This window comes from Sorex araneus, chromosome 5, assembly GCF_027595985.1.
Source record: "Sorex araneus isolate mSorAra2 chromosome 5, mSorAra2.pri, whole genome shotgun sequence".
Taxonomy (NCBI): domain Eukaryota; kingdom Metazoa; phylum Chordata; class Mammalia; order Eulipotyphla; family Soricidae; genus Sorex; species Sorex araneus.
In genome coordinates, this window is record NC_073306.1 from 43,570,326 (window position 1) to 43,576,714 (window position 6,389).

Genomic DNA, 6,389 nt, shown 5'->3' on the forward strand with positions numbered 1-6,389 from the left:
CATGTTCAAGAGAGACCACAAGCGTCTTCATAATGGAAACAAGCAAGCAAAGAGACAAGCAAGTAAGATAGGTGTTCAAGAGAGAACATGGATTTGAAGAGCAAGCTTGGCTATAATTTATTTTCTTTTATTTTTAAAACGATTTAATAGGAATTATACTGGCTATATTTTATAGAAACTAGGTGGAGGATTATTATTATGCTCAGCTGTTTGGTAAAGGATTAATAGAACCTTTCCCCCCTGCGTGTGAGATTCTAACCTTTGGTTAACTTTCTAGCTCTGTTACCCTGGCAACCCAATGAAGAATTTCTACCTATGTTGCTAGGTAACATTATCTATGGCAGAAATGACCCCTAATTGGTGGAGGGAAAGGACTGGCAGGACGAGAAACACCTAGGAAGCTGTATCTCTGTATTCCTGGAGTCCAGGGGACCCCTAGACCCCTAGAGTCTGTGTCTGTGCACTTGTTGGGAGACCCCTTCACCTTAAACACTAGACAAGGTATGATACTGGGCAGATGGAGGCCCAGTTCCTATACCAACACTGCTATAATTTGCTCATTTCTTTTTGGGGAATGAGCCGGGGCTTTGGGGCCATACCCAGAAGTACTAGGGGACCATGTGATGCCAAGTGCCTTTTTTTGTCTCCCTGTCTTGCTGATACCCTTCACTTTCTGCGTGACAGATCAATGATGCCCATTGTACACCACCAAGACGTACCTCTTAGATTGATACCACCACTTAAAAAAAATCTCTGAATGTGTTACTACTGTACCTTCTTCACCCAAACCCATAATCGTCACCCTGCCCCTACGAATAATAAATATGCTACTGACAGGACTGGGAGAGAGCAGGAAGGGCTGAGCGCTGACGGCGTGGAGGAGGCGTGGGTTTCATTCTTGGCACGGCAGGGTCCTCTAAGTGCATCTGTGAGCAATCTCCAAACAATGCTCTGGAAGTACCTCTGAGCACTGCTGGGTGTAGCCCCAAAATTAAAAATAAAAAAAAAGGAAAGAAAGAAACCTAAAAAAAGCAGTGACTGACAAAGCTGCCAAAACCAATGATGGGTAAAAAGCTGCTCTTACAAACCACAGCTGTCAAGGAAGAATTGGCAGTCATAAGGTTATTTACCTGGATGGTAGAAACAGATGATGGAAGTCCTCATTAAGTTATGAAGGTTCTGTATTATATAACTGCAATGTTTAGAGTTGCTGTCACCTTTTAAAACTAGGATATGTTAGGCTGGTGATGTAGCTCAGTAGTTGAACTCTTGCCTTGCACATATGAGGCCCAGGGTTGTATCCCTGGTGTACTGCAAAATGGAGCAAACAAAACCTAGGGCATCTTAGGAACCAACTAAATATACCTTCCACATCAAAGGTTATCATTTCAAGAGAAGAATGAAAAATTTCAGTACTCTAAAGCCTCGAGGAACATAGGGTGAAGTACTGAAGAAATGCAAATGCTTTGTTTTGTTCTGAGGCCACACTAGCAGTGCTCAGGGATAATTCCTGGCTCTGCATTCAAGGATCACTCCTGGCAGGGCTCTGGCGACCAGATGGGATGGCAGGGATCGAACCTGGTTCAGGCAGGTGCCAGGTAGGGGTTCTACCTACTGTATTATCCCTCTAGGCCCAGAAATGCAAACACTGACCATCATAAGCCACTGAATAAAGTGCTCCCACTGGGGTTTGAAGCTAGAGTGTCCACATAAAAGCACATGGCAACTTCTAAGAGAACCTACAGTAGGAAGTATAGTGATGATGCTCAAAACAGTGCAACAGGAACTCTCTCTCCTCCCGTTTGCTGCCCCTCCCCACCCCAATACATTATACTTCCCAGAGGTAATTCTCTGATCAATACACAAGGGACACATCTGGGAAAATTCAGAAGTCAGAATGGATGTATGAACTTAGCTGACCATAGGCCACGCCAGTCCTTGCCACAGCCTTCCAAGTCAGCACACAGAGGCCCCTGCCCCTGCCCCGTCATTACCCGCTCTCTGAGGGGGTCATCACAGTGTCAAGAAACAGCGACAAATTCATCACAGCATTCTGAACCTCCAGAACACTCAATTCCATGACATTCTGCAGACCAGCCTACCACCAAAATGCACTGCAGCACTGTCGTAGCACTGTCGTCCCCTTGTTCATTGATTTTGCTCGAGCGGGTACAGTAACATCTCGGCTGTGAGACTTGTTACTGTTTTTGGCATATCGAACACGCCACGGGTAGCTTCAAAATGGCATCTTTCTGCCAAAAGTCAAAAGCAAAATGCTAGATGTTATGTTATTTCTTTTTTTTGGGGGGGGGTCACACCCAGCAATGCACAGGGGTTACTCCTGGCTCATGCACTCAGGAATTACTCCTGGCAGTGCTCAGGGGACCATATGGGATGCTGGGAATCAAACCTGGGTCAGCCACGTGCAAGGCAAATGCCCTACCCGCTGTGCTATCGCTCCAGCCCCTCAATGTTATTTCTTAATTACAAGTACAGGCCTTTTTTACATTTCTTGCTAACTCTTATTCAGAAAACCTATGCTCTTCCCTCAGGAGAAGCAATGGCCCTGGGATGCTGTTTCTTATTCTATAGTCAAGAGTTCTGTCCCCATCTATAAAATGGAGCTAGAGTAAGATAAAAGTATCTCTTTGTAAACTTGAACTGAATGTGCCAGAAAGATTCCAGAATAAAAATGAAATCACTCACCGTTTACGATGGACCCAACAATGAATTGAATTCACCTCCCCCTGACCCCCGGGTTTTGGGCCACACCTGGCAGTGCTCAGGGCTTACTCCTGGCAGTGCTTGGAGGACCATTTGGTGTGCCAGGGATCGAAACCTAGTAGACCGCACGCAAGGCATCATCCTTCCCGCTGTATCTCTCCAGCAATCTGAATTCACTTTTTGTTTGTTTGTGGGCCACACCCAGCAATTCTCAGTGGTTACCTTTGGCTCCGCCCTCAAGAATCATTCCTGGATGTGCTTGGGAGACCATATGGGATGCTGAGGATGGAACCTGGGTCAGTCGTGTACAAGGCAAGTGAACTACCCTCTGTACTATGGCTCTGGCCCCTGAATTCACTTCTTTTTTAAAAATATATATATTTATTTACCTTTGGGGGGGTCACACCCAGTGATGCTCAGGGGTTACTCCTGGCTCTGCACTCAGGAATTACTCCTGGTGGTGCTCGGGGGACCATGTGGGATGCTGAGAATTGAATCCAGGTCAGCCGCATGCAAGGCAAACACCCTCCCTCCTGTGCTATCGCTCCGGCTCCCTCAAAAATCAGGGCCAGAGAGATAGCTTATTGGGCTGAGTACATGAAGGAGGCCTGCATTCAAATGTTGGCATTCCAGCGTGGTTCCCTGAGCACTGAATAGGGAGTAGACCCCAGCACCTCCAGATGTGGTCCCCCTGAGCATGTAGCTCAGTGAGAGAGCAGCTGCCTGGCAGGCATGAGGCCTAGAGATGGGTACCCAGCCCCATCCTGTATGCTGAGTGCATCCCTGGCACCACCACAGTGTGTGACCTGCAATTGTGCAATCCGGGTGAGAACCACAGCTCCAGCGTCTGAGCACACTAACACCCAGTAGTTGTGACCCCTGATCATCACAACAAAAGGGAAGGGAAGGGAGGATATATCTCCAGTTCCACAAAGTGAACCACAGAGACACTGCCAAAAGCAAAGAGCCATGTAAGAGAGGACAGTGTGTGGTCTTGATCTTGAGACAGGAGGAATGAAGCCCTCTAAGAGTGCTAGAATCCTTGGGCTGGAGCGATAGCACAGTGGGGAGGGCCTCTGACTTGCATGTGGCTGACCTGGGTTCGATCCCTGGCATCCCAATTGGTCCCCTGAGGGCAGAGCCAGGAGTAACCCCTGAGCACCACCGGGTGTGACCCCAAAGCAAACAAAACCATAGTACTGGAATCCAACAAGCTGGTCATGACCAATGCCAAACACCAATTCCATATCTATCAGGGATCAATACTCCCTGGATATTGTAGAAGAGAATCAATAAGATTCATCTTCTATTTTCCTCCAAAATGATTCTACTACTTAAAAACTGCATATACTGGTCAGATGTTTCTGGATGTATGAATCAGAGTGAATATTTCTTTTTCCAAATCACACATCAAATCAATTGTTGGGCAGGTTGTGAATCATTTAGCTTTATCTCATTTTACTAATTCATGGTTTACCAAAAACTTGTGGGAACAGAAGCGCCCATTATATATTATAAAGAGACTGGAGCCAGAGCCATAGTACAGAGGGAGGGGCATTTGCCTTACACATGGTCAACCTGGGTTCAATCCCCAGCATCCTGTATGGTCCCTGGAGCACCGAGAGGAGTGATTCCTGAGTGCAGAGACAGGAATTACCCTCAGCATAGTTGGCTGTGCCTCCCTTAAAAAAATTAAAAATATTATGAAGCTAATAGGTAGCTATAACACAAAATCAAGTTCACTTATTAAAGACCCTTTGTGAGGGTTTGGGGCCACACCATCATGACCAGGGGTGACTCCTGAGCTCTGCACTCAGAAACTACTCCTGGCAGAACTCAGGAGCCCATACAGGACGCCTGGGATCAAACTCATGTCAGCAGTGTGCAAGGTAAGCGCTCTACCCACTATTATCTCAGCAGCCCATAAAGACACATTTTAAAATCCTACTTTATCTGACAGCTGGGTTGCTGTACCACGGGACTCTTGACATGCTGGACTAGATCATTCCTTGTTGTAAGGGACCATCCACTCTTTAGCTGTCTCCCTCACTTCTACCCACCAGGAGCCTGAAGAAACCCATCCCAAGTTTTAACAAAAAAAAAAAAAAGAATGTTCTCCATTCATAGGCAAACATCTTTTTTGGGGGGAAAGGGGGACACACACTGGATCACTCCTGGCTCTGCACTTGGGGATCACTCCTGGTGGTACTGGGGTGGCGGGGGGGAGGGGAACCATATGGGCTGCTGGGGATTGAACCCTGTTCAGCCATGTGCAAGGCCTTACCTGCTGTGCTATCGCTCTGACCCCCATCTTCGACTGGGGGTAAAAGCACCCACAGTTGAAACCATGGTGAAATCTTAAATGCTAAGTTTTTGCTCTGGCTAGGAATGCCTGGCGGTTGGTGCTCAGAGCTTACTTCTGGCTCTGTGCTCCGGGACCACTTCTGGAGGTTCTCAGGGGAGCAACTGCCGTGCCGGGATCAAACTGGGTTTGGCCTTGTGCCAAGTGCCTTAACCCTTGTACCATCTCTTTGGTCCTCAAATGTAAAGTTTTGTACTTTGCACCCAGTGACCTGAAGAGATCAAAGGGTCACTGGAGAGGATCGCTGGAGTAAACAGCCAGAGAAACTGAGTGGTGAGGTAGAAGAGTCATTTGAGAGTGTCAGGAACAGGCCAGGACACAGCTCAGCAGGCTGAGCGCAGCTTGCACGCGAGTCCCTGGGTTTGGTCCTCAGCATCTCCTGGTCCCCAGAGCACCATGCCAGGAATAGCACCCAAGCACCACCAGTTATGGTCCAAAAACCAAAACCAAACAAACAAAAAAAATGAAACCGAGAGCAAAACTGTCACGCAAAAGTCCTTGGAAGGTCTATCTTCATAGCCATTTCCATTTCTTTTTACTACGATTCCTTAAAAACAAACAAAAAAAGCAAATATTTTCATCATAGGTAAGAAAAGCATTTGTGGGCTGGAAAATAGCCTTGTAAGCATCTGACCCTGATTTGACCCCTGGTACCGTATGTAGTGTCCCAAGTAGTGCCAGGAGTAATCCCTGGGTACGGAGCCAGGGGTAGCCCTGAGCACCGCTGGGTGTAGCCCCAAAACAAACAAACAAAATTTCGGTGACTGAAGATGTGGCTCTGGCGGTGTATCACATGCCTGGTGTGGGTGAGGCTGGGCCTGATCTTGGCACCGTGCCCCTGCTTCCCGGCACAGCTCGGGGTGGTCTGGGAGCTCGTGGGCAGCTGCCCGGAGTACTGTGGGTGTGGTCCCCACAGCAACCATAGGGAAAAAAAAGGTATTTCCAGGCTCCAATGATTATCATATTGTCACTCAATCTGATAACAATTTATGACCTACTATGTCATAACACAATGACATAGCTTTGAAATTTTCCATCTACTGCAGATAATCCATGCTCCGAGGATCTGAATTGTACCAAACGCACCTACTTAAGGGCCAATGCTGGAAGCCCAACATGAGACTTCTTTTTTGTTGCATATATGTTGGGGTTTATTTTTTTGGGGGGGCGTTATTTGGGTCACACCTGGTGGTGCTCAGGGATTACTCCTGGTGTTCAGGAGAGCACGCAGTGCTAGGGATTGTAGGATCCAGGCTTCTTACATAGCATCTCCCCAACCAAGAAATATGGCTTACACATCATC